This window comes from Pinus tabuliformis, chromosome 4_1 (genome assembly GCF_031772625.1).
Source record: "Pinus tabuliformis cultivar Carrire ecotype Pingquan chromosome 4_1, CPIR1, whole genome shotgun sequence".
NCBI lineage: Eukaryota > Viridiplantae > Streptophyta > Pinopsida > Pinales > Pinaceae > Pinus > Pinus tabuliformis.
Window position 1 is genome coordinate 996,306,574 of NC_142303.1, and position 18,934 is coordinate 996,325,507.

Consider the following 18,934-nt stretch of genomic DNA (forward strand, 5'->3'; position numbering starts at 1 on the left):
ATTCTCCCTTGAATCTTACACAGGTCTCTCAGCTTCCCTGGTTCTTTTTATACCTTCTCTGGATGGCTTTTATTGAGTGGTTGTTTCCACTCTCTACTCCTGAACTTGTGGTTTCTCTGCAACTTCTTGAGGTTCCTCCTTTGTTGCTAAAAGCTCCTCTTTTGGTGGGATCTGAAGCACCCTCTCAAGAGAGCACTACATTGCTTTGCCTTCATCAAATTTTACATCCCTTCACACAATTGCCATTTTGAGGGATGCCAGGTACACATGGTAGTTGTGGGGATTTTTAGTGTAACCCAAAAATACCCTCAATCCTACTACCAATTCTAGATTCTTCCTTGATTCTTTGGAGACATGTCCGTAAACAAAGGCTAAAAAATCTTCAAGTGTGACACATCTAAATTTCTCCCTAAGAAAGTCTCCTCTGATGAAATCATGCCCATAATTTGATGAGGACTCTGGTTCTATAAATAGACAGTTGTGTTGCATGCCCCATCCCACAAATGCAGAAGTAGGCCTTGATCATACAACATCGCCCTCACTGCCCCCATAATGCTATAGTTCTTTCTCTCAACCACACCATTTTTTTGTGGGTTGTGGGGTGTTTTCAACTCTTGTCGAATGCCTTCTTTTGCACATTAAAAATTTAAATTCATTCGACACATAATCACCTCAATTATTTCTCCTGAGAAACTTCACCTTCTTTCCCATTTCTTTCTCAACTAGAGCCTTGAGTTGTACAGACTTGGATAGTTTCTCATCCTTCTTCTCCATGAAGAACATCCAACACTTCCATGAGAATTCAACAATGAAACTCACAAAATATTTGTGCTTCGAAGGGGAGGATATCAAGAAAGGTCCATAGACACTAGAGTGGATCCTTTCAAGGACTGCATATTCTTTGTCGTCTCGATCATGGAATGTTGAGTTTGTGTACTTCCCTAAGGTACATCCTACTTCTCGAGTTCTCCTTTGGGGAGGTCTGTGGTTATCTGTTACATGATATTCAAAGAACCATGATTCAAATGGCCAAGTCTTCTATGCAAAAGTTCACAGACATCACGGCTCTGTACCTTCTCAGCTTTTGTTCTCAATGCAACACAGTTCTCCACATCTAGCTTGTATAGGTTCTTCACATGAACCCTATTCTGCTTCACCTCTTCCCTGGCTATGTCTCTCAGGAATGCCTTTCCTTTGCTAAAGATCACATCATAACTACGTCCTTCCAAAAATACAACAGAGATGAGAATTTTCTTTAGGCTAACAATGAACATGGCATCCTTAAGCCTGAGGGGGCATCCTGACTCTCTCGAAAGGTGATTGTACCAATTCTGGTCACGCTATGCCTTCCTTCATCTCCCATTTCAATGTGCATCTACAAATATTTTTCTTCAGGTTACTGAAAATGTCTTTATTCCCTGTCATGTGGAGTTATGCATCTAAGTCCAAGTACCACACATTCCCCATCAATGTGTTGGTCATGCATGCAATAACGGTAAAGTCAAGCTCAAACTATGAATTCAAAGCTTCAACTACTGCTACTCCTAAGGCCTTCTTGCTTTTCTTCTTCTCTGGAAACTTTATGGCATAGTGCCTGATCCAGGTGGATGTTGGTGGCCACCCACCTATCCCACTTGGACCCCCATAATTGTCTCTTTCATTTTTTCAGTTTCCGTAACTGTAGAACAATTTACTATTTTTAGTAGTTTTTCGGGTCCTGAACTTCCGAAGCCATTTTGAGGCCCTAAACGACATTTTTTTGGTAAATCCAGGAGCAAAATGGGTCTTTGAACAGATGTTGATTTTCCAAAAGTTGTAGTTCTTAGATAGATCTTTCTAATGAGCTGTGGTAGGCATCAAACAAAGATCGGGTTCCAAAGTTATTACCTCGGGAAGTTGATGTACCAACTTACCCAAAATGGGGCTCACAATTTGGCATTTCATCTTCTAGGGTTAGGTTTTGGGATGTTAGGGGTTTTCCATTGTTTCTCAACAATAAATAGGCCTTCGAGCCTCATTGTAACACAATTCAGAGGCATGTAGCCGCCATATCTCTTCTTAGAGATAAGCTACCATCGCCCTAGATGGTTTATTTCCATTTCTGTTCATAAGCATATTTCAGTATTTTACATTAATGAAGTGAAGTATTATCTTTGTTGCATATCTGTGTTTATGGTTATCTCTGTAATTTGTTGCGTTCATGTTTAAATCTGGATCATGTCCCCAATGAGGTCGGGATATAAGGAGTTAGGGCTTGAACTAGTCGAACCTTTGCAATACCAACCCCGCAAACCCCGATGGCCTCCCATGGCAGATGAGAAGAAAGATGAGGGGGAAGGAGATCTTATCAAAATTTTGCTCGAAGAAGCCCTCAAGCGGCAAAGGAATGCAATGATGAACAGCTTTGCCAGATCCTTCAGCAGCTACCCAGGGGTGAAACATCGGCTTCCAACTGCTACTATGAAAATGCCATGCCATTTAAGGTACAAGTTAATTTCAAAATCCCCATATTCGAGGGTTAGATAGACACAGATACCGTAGATAAATGGTTAAATCTGCTAGATGGTTATTTTTCTGTTCATGATTTTTCTAGTTAGGAAAAGATTATTTTCACTCTTCTCAAAGTAGCCCCCCATGTCAAGGATTGGTGGGAAACCTACTGCGAGCAGAAGGATGAATGTACGGACTCACTATTTTTAGCCGCACCCACTTGGAATTAATTCTGGGATGCCATTAAGGAGCAATATTACCCTGTCAAAAGCTATGAGGACAAATACATAAAGTGGACCACGTTGCAGCAGGGAAGGGGCCGAGATGTGTCGTAGTTCACAAACATTTTTCATACCCTTCGCACACAGTTGGGTATCAAGGATTTTGAGCTGCATTTGGTACTCAAATACTATGGCTACCTACACAGGTACATCTAGGAAGAGATGGAGTTCTTGAAGACCTCCTCGCTCGGCACGACATACTGATACACTGTAAAAACTAAGCAGAAGTTCAAACAGAGGAAGCGAGACTTTAGATTTGCAAATCTGAAGATCGAAGGACAAAGCCAAGGTGGGGTCACCCAAGACAACCTATTGAAGCCGCAAGAAAAGAACAACACTACGAAGTCGAAGAAGAACACAGGAAAGTGGTGTGAGTTCCATAAGAGCCCCACTCATAGCACAAGTGAGTGTCGGACCAAGTAGTCGCTGCTGGCCGAGTTGAAGGTTTCAAAATTAGATGCATGTTTCGACCATGAGTTAGAACACGATAAGGGGAATGGCAAAGGGAAGCTGGTCATTAATGCAGAACCCAACACCACTGTTGCCACTGCCAAGATCCAGAAGAATGAGCTCGACGATCCAGAGTAGGGGGAGCATCTTTGCCATTCATAGATGTGGGTGAAGGGTTCGCCACTACAATTCATTATTGACAGTGGGAGCCAAAAGAACCTCATTTTAGGATACGTCGTGAAGCGGTTGGGCCTACCGACTACACCACACCCACAACCATACAGTATCAGCTAGGTTCACCAAGGACGAGATCTCCGAGTTCGCCTGTAGTGCCACCTTCCTTACAACATCAGACCCTTGACAGACGAGGTAGTGTGTGATGTTACACCTCTAGATGTTTGTGATGTACTATTAGGCCAGCCATACATGTGGAAGCAACATGCTTTGTATGAGTCAAGGCCTCGTGTTGTCATTATTTCCTTGTGTAATTCATTATACAGGACACCGGAGATAGTCCAACCTACTCCCACCTCCTTGATCATTGCCAAGAAAGCCAGCAAGCTCATCTCCTAGACTAGGAAATTCATTTTTTGTCTGGTTTGCTCCCAAAGTAAGGGGAAGATCATCACCACATCCATGACCCCCAGGAAGGGTTCCTTCATGCAGCAATAGTAGCAAAGGGATACATTCATGACAGAACACAAGAGCAACTTCTCCTCACCCACAGGGGTACCACAAAAGATTCAGGTGGGCAACAAAGTCTGGTTGCATCTACAAAAAGAACGCCTTACAAGAGCCCATAAGAAGCTCTGACCATGCCAACATGGTCCTTACATCATTACCAAGGCTGTGGGAAATAATTATTTGGAGCACAACATTCCTCCATTCCTTCACCTACACCAAGTGTTCAATGTCTACTGCCCTTGACCATGCATCCCACCATTACTAGACATATCCGAGATTGCAGAACAACTCACTAGGGACCAAGTTCAGCAGATGGAGGAACTCAACGCAATGGGGACCATTGCTGCCTAAGGGGAGAGGAAAGATATAGGTGGATGTTGGTGGCCACCCACCTCTCCCAATTGGACCCCCACAACTCTCTCTTTCAGTTTTTCAGTTTCCGTAATTGTAGCACAATTTATTACTTTTAGCAGTTTTTCATGTCCTAAACTTCTGGAGCCATTTTAAGGCACTAAACGACATTTTTTGGGAAATCTAGCAGCAACATGGGTCCATGGACCGATATTATTCTTCCCAAAGTTGTAGTGCTTGGATAGATCTTTCTAACGAGCTATGGTACACGTCAAATGAAGATCGGGTGCCAAAGTTACGACCACGGGAAGTTGATGTACCAACATAACCAAAACAGGGCCCAAAATTTGGCATTTCATCTTCTAGGGTTAGGTTTTGGGATGTTAAGGGTTTTCCATTGTTTCTCAACAATAAATAGGCCTTTGATCATCATTGTAACACAGCGTAGAGGCATGTAGCCGCCCCAACTCTTCTAAGAGATAAGCTATCATCGCCCTAGATGGTTTATTTCCATTTCTATTCGTAAGCATATTTCAGTATTTTACATTAATGAAGTGAAGTATTATTTCAGCTGCATCTTTGTCTTTATGGTTATCTCTGTAATTTGTTGCGTTCCTATTTAAATCATGATCAGTGCCTGAATTCATAATAGTGGAAGCATTTAATTTTTGACAAATCCTTCTTCTTGACCCTTGACTAGATTCTAGTTTGGATTTGGATTTCTTCCCTTTTCCCTTCTTTTCCTTTCCATCCAATGCAATTTTTTCTTCAACCTCACCCTTGGATGAAGTCCCATCTCCAGTATTCTGCCTTATTTCCTCTTGTACCAAATTGGAACATAAGAACTCCCATTTTGGTAGTTTCTTCCTCCCGTTCACTAAATCTTGATAGCTATGGCAGCTCTTGGGAAGGTCGAGAAGGGATAGGCTTGCCGAGTCTTCTTTATGGACATTAACACCGACCCCTCCAAGTTCATCATGACAATGTATAAACATGCTCAGATACAGTGGAATTATGTCATTCTTATACATCTTGATACTTTGAAGTTCATCCTTGAGTTCCAGATTCCTATGGTCACTACAATTCTCAAACAATTTTATCATTTCTTTCTACATTGCGAAGAGAGTTTCTTTTCCATCAATATTTGAGACAATATGATCCCGTACACCCTCCAATATTATTCTCCTGACCTTGGCTTCATCTTTCTTCCACTGAGAAAGGTTTTGGGCATCAGATGATTGAGGTTTTACAACACTTGTCTTGATGTATTATAACAATCAATTGTTAGCCAATACCGTCTCCATGTGATCCTTCCATGCAAGAAAATTAGAGGTGCCTTCCAAGGCATACTCTATCCTTATGCCATTGAAGGCCATCCTCTCAGGTCTGAAGAAATATTGCTACACTGATCTTCAAATTCAAACCTCTGAGCAACAACTTCGAATTCCCTACTCTAATGTGAATACAGCTCGGGTACCATGTAGAAGTTAGGTTGTATATTTGCAACTGCTACTGAAGTTTTAATCAAATCACAAGACACAAGCCTACACTACTGCTCCACAGACATTAATTCACAATTTAGAAGGAAATTCTCAAGAATTGAAGAAATAACACACATGTAACAAATATTTTGATATGGGATAATCAATCTACCGAAAACCCCAATGTCTACTTGCATTAATGAAATGGGTAGAGATGTATTACAATTTTTTTCTCAATTGATCTCACCCTACTAGTGCACAACCTATCTCTCTACTCATTGAATGCCTCTGACACAGACTTATTCAATTTTTTTCCTCAGCTTGAGCTTTTATTTCCTTTCATTTTCCTTGAGGAATTAGTTGCTATTATTTAATAAATTCCTTTAATTGAATTGCGCAATTCCTTAGGTTGATCATCTAATTGCAGCAACACCTGTACACTCAAGTCGTGTGTACAACGAATGTTACATTGCCTTAGAATCTCCACCTCAACTAGGTAACTCGAATTATCTAAATGTAGTAGATATTTTTGGTTGATTAATCAGATAATTGGATGATCGTCGAGCTTGACTGAAGTCCCACTACTTAACTGACCTTCCACTAGCTCCTCCAAAAGTTGGAACTATATTAACTAAAAAAAAAAACTTGACATAAGTGACCTTGATTGCTACAAATTAGCAATCACACATGCAAATATAAACTCTAACTCCTCCAACTTGAATTTACTAAGTAAACTCAGTGACATAAGCCATGCCACACAAGTAAACCTCATCCAAGTTATATGCTAATGAGGAAATTTGATTTTTCTTAATTAAATCAAGACAAAATCAAATTGAGAATTTCTTATTGCATTTTTTAACATTTTTAATATGAAAAACTTACTCTCCGCATGTAGACTATCCTCATATTTAAATAAAAATAAAAATTACAGATTTGAGACTAAGCTATGCTACGTGAACACATGCATGCCTCTTAACATGTGTGAAAATTTTGCAAGGGAAGGAATTTCATTTAGTAGAAAATTGACATTTTATATGACACTAAATATTTTTGAAAAAAATATCATTAGGACAACAACATAATTCTCACAATTTTTCTTTTTACTTCAAATCAAAATTACTAGTGCCTATAAGGTTTTTGAGGGCTTCAATTTTATAAAATAGGAAACACTTGAAATTTCATCGCCACATTTGGCCCAACATTGTAACCCATCTTCATGCTTTCACCCTCAAGCAACTTCGACTTGGCAGCTTCCAGTAACTTCCAGAAACATTGTCCTAGTAGCTTCAAACAACTTCCAACAACTTTGACCTCCCCAAAAATGTCTTCTGCAACAAATTCTACTTTCCCAGTAGTTTCTTCTGCAACTTCAATTTCCCAATAATTTCATATGTAACTTCGACTTCCCCAACAACTTTTGTAATCTTGGTCTAGCAGTTGCCTTAGAACCCTAACAAGAGAGAGAGAGTTCCAAAAATTTGATCATTCTTCTCTTCCTCTTCTCGTTGCTTTTCATCCTTTGCAGATTATTTCTTCTCAAGATCAAACTTATTTCTTGCTTTAATGAAAATGTCTCCTGAAATGAAGTCAAGGTTCCCTTATATGTAGGCTTCCTAGGAGGTTAACTTGTGATCCTTGAGGCTGACTTGATCCATCTTTTAAGTCAACTTGATTGACAAGGTCTTGGTGGGTATTTATGACACTTTTGACTTTACAAATATTTTCTTTACAAGATACAACATGTCAAAAGGGGCCTTACATGTATGACAATGACTCTTTTGACTTCACAATTCTATGAAAAACCTAGATGCACTCAATGGGTGCTTGTCCTACAAACAAATTTATCTTGAGCATAAAACACATGCATCAATAATGAAAATAATAATAATAATAATAAATCTCTTTTCAGCGAATATATAAAATCATGATTACAATAGAAATTATGATGACCGAACCTAGTTACACATTTCAACACTGCTTGGGGAGCCTTTGATAACTTCAAAGGAGCTCCTGTTGTTCTAAATCTATTCTTTTGAGACATTTTTGTGCCGCGGCACAAGGATTACTACTAGAATACTATATGTATGCTCTAATAGGTCTTAGGTCACAGATTTTTTTACCATGAATTAACTTACAAGTTGAACTATCGATGCATACTTTGATTCTAAATGAATATGAAGTAGATGACTATTCTTTGGGAAAAAGAAACAAATTAGTATAAATCAATTTCAATCATGAATCTATTAATCTTGTAGAGGGATAAAATTTATTAAATTGCAAACCTCTTTTTGAGTGCAAAGCTTGAAAATAGGTTTGCACCCCCATATATTTGATCCCATTTAATACTTGGTAAATCTAATACACACATAACACACACACTTTTTCATTATTTTGATTGTATTTTTGAATGCATAATTTCATCTCCTTAGACACTTAGATTGTGTAAACTAGTAACTTCAATTCCAATAGATTTTACTAAAAATCAATTTGATGAGAAAATACACCAAAAAATGGCCAAAATGTAGAATAATAAGACTTCTTGAATTGTTTTTACCATACTACTTAGGAAGGGCATGGTTTGAATGCCTAAGTTCATTCATTCTTGGGTGGGGTTTCTCTTTAGTACTATGGTTTTCTTCCTCTATTTGTGGTTTGTTTTATTTGGAGCAAAATGAATTTGTTGATTTTTCAAGGAAAATGGATTTCAACTGAGATTGTGACAGAATAAATCTTGACGCTAACTAAGAAATATAGGATGGATCTAAAAAAATCCAAGTTCTGGGTTCTAATCATGCGTCATCCAGAGTAGGGAGCATCATGGGGCTTCTTCGACAAGGCTAGTCAATGACATCCCCCACATTGAAATGTTGGGGTGGTCTCCCACTTACTTAGGTCATATATTTTTCAGATAAGATATGCTCCAAGCCTTTGGTCTAATATTAATACCAAATTGGTGCCTCTATCAATGCTCCAGTTTTATATTGTGAAAATTGTTTTTTCTAAGCAATAGGTCTTAGGAGATGCAAAACTAGTTATTGACTAGAAAACACCAAGGCTCAAATCTAAAAATTAATACTTCAATCCATCCTTTGTCAAATCAAATATATTATCTAGAGTTAGGATTAGCCTTATTTCTCTCATATTTATAAGGAATTAAATACTCGTGCTAATGAAATTTCCAAGGAAGCTCTCTCCCTACAGTTTGTAACATTTATCATCCATGAATTTTGTGAGGACTCTCAGGTACATGATATATCTTTCTCTCTATAAGTTTTAAAATCTAGCCTTGCATCTCATTAAGATTTTTATTACATATTTGCAAATCGTGCTCACTATGTAGATCCTGCTAGTGGTATTCAATCTAGTAAGTCTTTTAAGTAATTATGTATGTTAGGAAAGATATAAAACAAACTTCTCAATGCAAAAAGTTATTAAAATACAACATTTTATGTCTCGTTTTTAGCTAATCCTATGGATCAATAGCCGACCCCTACAAGGGGAGCAATATCTATATTTCTATCTAATAAAATATAAAGAATTCTGATTTGGGGAAAAAATGAATTTGACATAGAAATAGAAATATAAATTGATATTGAATAAAAATAGAAATCGACATCTACATTGAAATCAAGAATTTTGTTTATGCATACTTAATAGAAATTAAAATTGATATGTACAGTCGAATCAATATGTTATAAATTGAGTAGAAATTGACATGTATATGGAATTAATGCATTCAAAATTGACATGTACACTGAAACCGACACATCTAGAAATTGGCATGTATATCGAAATCAACGTATTGATTTATGTGTATATAGATTGATTTCAATGTACATTTATTCATCATTCAACATTGTTAATTTATTTCTATTCAATTTATTTCTCATGTAACTCTTGAAATATATTTTTGAATAATACTCTCTATGTTCTCAACAAATAGAAGAAATTAAGTAAATTTTAAATGATCATATTCATCTTTGACATAAACATATTTTTATTATTTACAGATAGTGTCAATATATTAAAAACTGAATAAGATAGGTTGACAATGATCCTTCTCTAGTAGATTGAAAAGGATTTAATATCTTAATCATTTCATTTTATTATTATTTAGGGTCTTCATCACTAAATATTGTTGTTTTGTTATTATTTGGATTCATAGAGATGTAAATTTCTAAGGATCATGTTCATGTCAAACATATACATATACATAATGAAGATCATCTAAAAATTTAATGTTGCTACTCATGACTACAATGAGTGTAGATTCATTTCAACTCTGTTGAGAAGGATCAAATATGTTATGAAACCAGCTCAAGAAAAAGATACAAAAGATAGATCAATGCCTTATAATTCAGCCTCTTCAAGGGGGCAACCTCCTTTACATTACACAAATGAGAAATTCTTGGACGATATAAATGAAAAGACCTCATTTTTATATATAGGAGTCTAAGGGGCCATAACATAATCAGAGCCGACATAACAATAATAATGTAAGGGCACAATAATAACAATAGTGGGCTTCTATGGGGCACAATAGTAACAATATGGGCACTACATGGGTACATCAATATAACAAGTGGGTTGTACTAATAACAATAAGAGGTTATACTAGTAGTATAGGGGCCTAACATGCCCCTCTCCTTCAAAAAACATTGTCCTCAATGCTTGAGTAGTTCTTGATGCTTCTATATAAAATTCTTGTCCTCCCATGTGGAATCTTCAATGGGTAAGTTCTTCCACTAGATGAGATACTCTGAAATTGATCGATTTCGTAGCTGTTGGGTTCTTGTTTGTGTGACTGCTCCAGGTTCCAATAAGATTTTTCCTTCCTCTTCAATTTCTGGCAATATTGTTTGAATTGGGATCTTTTGCAACTTTTGAATAAGTGGCCATACTTCTTTGTCCTTCTTCCATTCATCCCTTGCTTCGTTTATCCAATCTTCAAATTGATTGATGTGCAAGTTCTTCAAATTGATTACACATCGTCAAATTGATTATTTACCTCGTGGATTTTTCTTTGCCACGATTCTAGATGAAGGAGGCTTAAGTCAGCTCGTCAATTAAAGCCCTTAAGTCAGCTCTTCCATTGAACCAGACCACAAAAAATTTTGAATACCCTTAAAGTGTGAAATTTTGAATCCCAATACAGTTTGAATACTTTTACCTACCTCCAAAACTCCAAAAGGAAATCCTCATGGCACACCACATAGCAAGGAATTGAGTAGTAAAATTTGTGCCTTCGCCAATACCTATTTTGCATTTAATCATCTGATTTTGGGAGAAGAAAATGAATATACCCGGATCACATAGATCTCTTTAACTAGATCCATAAAAAAAATCCCCATATTATATTAATCTACAGCTCCACATCTTTGATAACCCTAATCTTCTTCTCTTTCAACCATTTTACTTGCTCAAGATAAAAAAAAAAATCTTGTTTTATATACAATAACATCAAAGAAAACCATGCAATAACTTCAAAAAAAACCATAAAACCTTCAAACACAACAATTTTGCACCAACCATTTATAATAACTTACATACGGAGATAAATCCCTCTTAAACAGCATTCTCTGAATCATACATGTTTTGTTTCATATTTACCATAAATAATTTAAAAAATATAAATCCCTCTTAAACAGCGTTCTCTGAATCATACATGTTCTGCTTCATATTAACGATAAATAATTTAAAAAATAAAATGAGATGCGCTTCTTTTAGTTGATTTGAGTTTTTATTATTTTTAATGGCCAGTTTTGATCAAAATATGATAAAACGCACAACAATTTTTCTCTAACCATTTATAATAACTTACCTAATGAGATAAATCCCTCTTAAACACCTTTCTCTGAATCATACATGTTTTGTTTCATATTAACCATACATAATTTCAAAAATAAAATGAAATGCGTTTCCTTTAGTTGATTTCAGTGAGTCACATGTAATTGCCAAAATTTTAATTGTATTTCAATAACATATTTTAAATGTTCTTTTTTATTTTTTTATACAGATTTTGATCAAAATATGGTAAAATTATTTAAATGGTAAATATAAATTATTAAATTTATATAGAGTGAGTGTCTACTACTTTGACGGCTATATTTATTTATATATTCAAAAAGATATTTTTAATTGAAAATCTCATCAAAATTTATTTCAGCAAATTTTAACAATCTAATAAAAAATTTACTAAAATGATAACATTAAAGAACCCGTTATTTTAGAGTACTGTGTGGTTTTTCATATTAATTCGAAAAAAATTACCGAGAAAATTTCATGCCTGCAAATCAATCAGTTTAGGAAAAAATTTGTAACATATGAGAATTAACCGTGATTGTCACGTGCGTGAGAATTAACAGCGATTGTAATTAAACTCCCTGCCTGGAAAACTCTCAGATAAGATTAAAAAATCATAACATCTAAGAATTAACGGTGACTGTAAATAGTTGTGATTTGTTATATGTTACTGTCAGCTTCTGAATTATCAAGACAAATAAAGATGACGAAGAGAGATGCCAGCGGTCTCTATTAGTCTTGTAGTTGAAAAAACTGTATATAATCGAGGAGAATCTCTCCATGAAAAAAAACGTGAATAAATTTTTTTGCAGAATGTTAGTCAGATCTTCGTGACCTTCAAGTATAAAGTTAAATTGGATTCTGCTTTCTAGAGAAGACCACATGAACATGGTCAAAGTGAAGCCTGTAACTGAAGGCCATATGTTATCTGGATGCAGCTTCTGTAAATAAATTGGATCTACATATATTCCGATCTTGACAGAGTTCGTAAAACTATAAGTACTGGTTTGTTGATCAAGTTTTGTGGATGTGGTCAAAGGGTTGAGTGGGGAAATCTGGTAATATAAATTTTATACTCTAATTTCAGGCCAGATTATGTATGCTTCCTAGTTGATTTAGGCACAATTTCTTCCAGTGAAAAGAAAAAACAAAAACACTGATTTACTGATGGCCTGCTGTCGTCCAGCATGTATGTGAAAAATCATGACACCTCTTGTCTTCCTGTGTCCCCAGAATGCATGTGAAATATCATGAAACCTCTGGTCTTCTCTTGTCTTCCTGTTCTCCAGGTCAGAAATCATCACACCTCAAAGGGCTGAAATTAAATTCCTGCAACTGGAAATACTCAACACTCAAATACTGCATTCAAACTCAACATTCAAGTACTACATTCAAGGTATTGAACATGATACTTAATGAAGGGAAGGAAGAAACTCACAGAGTGAGATGTGATGATCCTTTATTTGCCTTTTTGTTGTTCTGTTGAGGGAGATCGCCCCAGCACACCATCTTTTTGATACACTTCTCAGTATACTGGTACCCTGGTGCCCTTTTCATTCTGCTTTGATATACTTTTCTTTTTTCCCATGGAGTGCGTTCTTTCGCTGTAAGAAAACACACAGGATTCATACAAGTTCTGAGGACAGGCCCTTTTGGTCTATAGTCGAGTTTTCCTGTCATGTGAAAAAGACCAGTATGAGATATGATTAGATAAAGTCAGATGGAGAAGGCAATATTTTTTATCATGACCCATTCAAATCATTACAAAAAGTGTTTCGGACTTAGCTTATTCACTCATATTAACAGTTAACAGCAAAAATATGAAAGAAGCTAAATTAAGAAATCCATTATAAGCCCCCGGAATCTAAAGAACTGCAGATGTGCAGGGCGGTAACCATGGGTGCCCCATTAGAAGAATTAAAAAAAAAAACAAAAAAGCTAATGATATGTGCAGGTACAGGAGGTTTCATACATAGAGAGATGACACTCCCCTATACATCTACTTATTGATGTCAAATATTATATAAAGCAGTAGGTCTTAGGAGATGCAAAAACTAGTTAGTCCCTGCTATTTGTCAATGGCTAGGGACTATAGTAATAGATTATGCCCATCTTAGCATTAGTTCCCCTGTTTGCTAATCCCACTAATTAGGATATAACCAAAGTTTCTCGACAAAGATCGATTCGCCATCCAAAGTTTTTCAATACAGATTTATTTTCCTTCTTATTTGGCCTCTTCCCGAGGCCGGAGAGCAAAACCATATGTTATAATTAGTAATTCGTTTTGTATTTTCAAACTAGTAAATACAAACAGAGAAAAACTAGAGTTTTTTGCAGCAATATCATCAGCTGAGATGATATAGCAGTGCTGGATAAGGACATGACATGTGAGCAGGGATCTGCATATGAAAGGGAAAACATATCATTTATCTAGGCAGCAACAAGTATGGCATCTTTCGATGCTCAATATGTCATAAAAGGTCTTGAAAAGGAGCCATTCTTCTACTAATAAATATGTAAAATTCAACTGAACTCTTCTTGTTGCTTGCAGCAATTTAAAATTGTTATCGTTTTACCTGTGAAAGTAAGAAGTAATTGTTCTGTAGTATTTTTTACCTGTGAAAGTAAGAACAAGGACAGACTGATAGGTAATGTTCATTTCACTATATATTTTTTACTCTTATTCAAAAGAACAAGGATTTGGATTTTAACAACGACAGCTAATTGTGAACAAGGATTTGGATTTTAACAACGGTAGCTAATTGTGAACAAGGATTTGGATTTTAACAACGGTAGCATAATTGTTTTGCTACAGAATGACCAGTTTTCTTCTCTATTTCGTTAATGCTACTTACGATTTCTGTAGACTATGCAAGGCCAAACTGGATGCCTCCCACTGGAACCGAGCAGCTTCTTCCATATCTAGGAGATGCAATCGCCGAACTAGATTCCTGTCAATGCCTATCAAGGTTGTCTACGGGAACCAAGCAGCTTATGCCTGTCAAAGTCGTTTGCGCCAGTCGAGAATCTTCTTCCATCGTGGCAAGAAACAAAGTAAACTACCTCACTCTTCCCCCTTCTGATACCCCTTCTTAATCTGTAGGTAACAAGCAACCAGAATCACATTTCAGAGCCAATATTCTACTAAATTGCAATTCAGAATACATTGTTATTAAACAACATAAACTTGCAAAGAGATGACAGAAGAAACAAAATCCGATTGCATAATCCATGGTTGTATTCTTCTCTGCGGGTACAAGATTCCAACTCCAAATGACAAATGAATGGAAAAACAAGTCCACAGAATCAGATCTGACAGGTGCAAGGCATGCTATAAGAAATCATAATAGACGTCATTGGCCCTCCTTGCGTCATTCAAAAGTACCTTTTTTTGTATTTTCTGGCCCGTCTAACAATTTTTTTGCCGAATACGCTGCTAATTCATGTGAGACTAAGTAATTAAATAGTCAAAGTATGCACAAACACTACCAAATTTTGTCAGAACACTGCAATAGTGTTGGCCTCACTCCAAAATAATTTTGAGTTGTTTTTTTCTTTCTAAACAATCTCGATTTGCAAATTAAAGCACTCTTACGAAGCAAAATCAAGCAATAATATGTCTGCCTGCACAGAGAGATACTACAATTTGGGTGTTTTTATAGCAATCTAGACTGCGTGCTACTGCAATCTTGAATTTCAAAACTTTAATTTAGAAATGATCATAACGGTCCCAGAAATACAGAGAAAACAAAAAATTACAGAAGAAATTGAAGCCGAGACCAAGGAAAATCCTATATTTAGCAAAATTTTGTGCCTCCGAAAGCGAAATTGAGCTATAAAACAACATTGAGGGTTCGCAAAAACCTGAAGAATGTTGGAACTACTACACACCTACATGCGGACTCTTAGTTAGAGCATGCGACTACATGCAACTACGACACATCTACATGCAGACTCTTAGTTAGAGCATGGCACTGCATGCAAGATTCCTTTTGCATGATTTACTCCTTGATTTGCTCCTTCTTTAACTCCAAAACTGGCTAGTTACCTCCGGAACTTGTTGTAGGTGTTGAGTCTTCTCATTGATCACCACTATGGTGCATTACCTTGGGATCGTCACCTAGTAATGATATATCATGAGCATTGTAACCTATTTTCTAATGAATCATTCTTTTCTTCTTTCGATTTTCTTTTAGTGTTTTTGCTCTGCAAAGCTGTGTGTTCAACCTTTACTAGCTAGATTCATCTGTACAGGTTTTCTAACACATTTACATGGTATCAGAGCCCACAGGTTTCTAGATAAAAGGCGCACCAGTACTTTATTTTGCAGGTATTACAGCTTGGAGATCGAAGATTAACAGAAAAATGGAGTTTCCCAAAGCATCGATCCTAACACTATACAACTATCATGAATGGAAGGACCAAATGGCTCGATACCTTCATCATAAAGGGTTGTACAAGATTACCATGGCTACAGAAGTGGAACGCACTTTAGCAATAGAGAAATCCAAGTACCTCAACCGTATGGATGAGGCCCACGGATGCATATGCATGTGCATCTCTCCAGAGTTGCAGTTTCATCTATCTGCCTGCAAAACTCCCAATGAGATTTGGAAAAAGGTTGAAGATCTCTACGGGAAACAGGATGAGATGAAAGGACATCTGCTCGAAGTGGAGCTGTTGTCATTGGATCCACAGAACTATGACAGAATTCAAGACTTCTTCACCAAATATAATGATCTATTGCTGCAACTCAAGGGTTGTGGAATTGACAAATCCAACGAGGAGAGTCGCCAAGTTCTCTCTATTATGTCAAAGCTCGGACCGAAATACTCCGTCTTTGTGTCTACATTTCATTCAGTAAGGCTCGCAACAGGTAAATCCTACACTATGCCTTCTCTCAAAGAATTTATGGAGTCCCTTATTTTTGAGCAAGATAAACTCATTGGCACGGGGAAAATCAAACCTCCAAAAGCGCATGCACTTGCTGTGCATGATGGCAGCGACAATAAAAATCACAGATCTGATTCAAATCAGAAAAATCAGCAGCGAAAAGACAAGGGAAAATCACATTCCCATCCAAAGAAGGAAGGGTACACCAAGCCCTTCAATGACTCCTCTGGCTCGAGAAATGAGAAAGAGAAGAAAGGAAACAAATGCACCTACTATCAAAGAGGATTCCATCCAGAATCCTCTTGCGTGAAGAAACAAATTGACCAAATGGTAGAAATCCTTCAGAAGCACAACCTTGGGGACCATATCCCTCCGGGCGCCAAGAAGAAAACTAAGGATCCGCCACATGGGAAAGGTAACAATTTTCATGCTTTAGTTGCAATTAATTCTTCTCCTGATGCATGGATTATAGATTCTGGTGCATCACATCATATGGTTGCTACAAAGGAAGTCTATTCCTCTTTGGATGCATGCAAAGGACCTCCCATCCTCATGGGAGATGACTCACCTATTGAGGTCACCGGAAAAGGTAGAGTGGAACTTTTACATGGAAGCTTTGAAGATGTGCTTCATGTTCCAAAACTTTCAGTAAACCTGCTTTCAATTTATCAGATCACTCATTCTGGCACCAGAAAGAGAGTGGAATTCACTCCAGATGCAGTGAACATATATGATCTACATAGTAGCTCCAAAATTGCAACTAGTGAGGTAAACAATGGAGCCAGACTGTATACATTTTCTGAATTTATTTAATATGAATCCTCCTTATTACTTACACATGCCGATGATAATAGTAGGCTTTGGCACGAGAGGTTTGGTCACTTAAATTACAGGTATATGCAATAGCTAAGCAAGAATGAGATGGTGGAAGGCTTGCAAAATATCAGTTTCTCCAAAGGAGTTTGTGAAGGGTGTGTCCTTGGCAAACATCCCAAAGAAAAGTTTGACATCGGTAAGACTCACAGAGCATCCTCTCGTCTAGATCTGATCCATAGTGATCTCATGGGGCCTTTTCCTCATCCTTCCATCACTAAAGCAAGGTATGTGCTCACATTTATTGATGATTTCTCACAGTATACTTGGGTGTATCTTCTCAGGGCCAAATCTGAAGTTTTTTCACACTTTGAAGATTTCAAAGCACTAGTTGAGACACAGTCAGAGAGAAAGATCAAAGCCCTCCATACAGACAATGGGGGGGAATATGCTAACAAAGCACTTCAGAACCTTTGCCTTCAGTCCGGCATACAGTAGCAGTACATAGTTCCATACACTCCGCAGCAGAACGGAGTTGCTGAGAGAAAGAACCGATCTCTCAAAGAGATGGCTTCCTGCATGTTGCATGCTAAGTCACTACCTCATAAGCTATGGGCTGAAGCACTTAATTGTGCTAACTACATCTAGAACATATCTCCTCATAGGTCTGTCAAGGATCAGACCCCCTTTGATGCTTGGAGCGGCACTAAACCAGAGGTCACCCACTTCTGTGTTTTTGGCTCCCGAGCATGGGCCAAGATCCCCTCTTAAAAGAGGAAAGCTCTTTATCGACAGAGCATTGAATGCATCTTTGTTGGATACCCTGATGGTGTGAAGGGATACCGACTCCTGATTCCCTCTACAGACAAGCTCATCATTGAGCGAAGTGTCAAATTTGAGGAAACTCTCTCGCATGCACCTCAATCGCCGCATACAGACACCTTTTCTCTACCTCATGTCTGACATGATGACTCACTACACTGAGATGCAGATACAGAGCATGCAGATGCCAAGGTAGAGCATGAAGATGCAGAGACAGAGTCTTCAGATACAAATCTAGTGCATGCAAATGATGATCCACATCAAAGTCCAAATCGGGCTTCCAACAGTGAATCATATTCCCCTGTCATAAATCAGAGAACAAGGAGCTTACGTGATATATATGCACAAGACCACCCAGCTGCTAGAAATGGTCTTGTGGGGGATAATTATGATTTGCAGAGGACTAGCTCAGACTTTATTGAGCCTCCTCTTGTCCTCACTGCCACTGAACCATCGCCATCCTGGCATTGTTATTTGTTTCAGTCTTCTAATCCAAAGGCTTATGTTGAGGTTGTTGGGCATCCATCTTGGGTGTCCGCCATGGAGGAGGAGTATAACTCTCTCCTCGAGAACCAGACTTGGGATCTGGTCCCCCTTCCTTCAGGAAGGAAACTTGTCTGATGCAAATGGGTCTACAGGACCAAGAGTTATGCAGATGGGCAAATCACCAGATGGAAAGTGAGGCTAGTAGCTAAAGGCTTCCAACAAGTGCATGGCATTGATTATGATGAGACCTTTGCTCCAGTAGCAAAGATGGATTCCATATGCCTTACATTTGCCATTGCGGCTGCCCAGTGGTGGGAAGTACATCAGATGGATGTGAAGAATGCCTTTCTTCATGGAGACCTATCTGAGGAGATCTACATG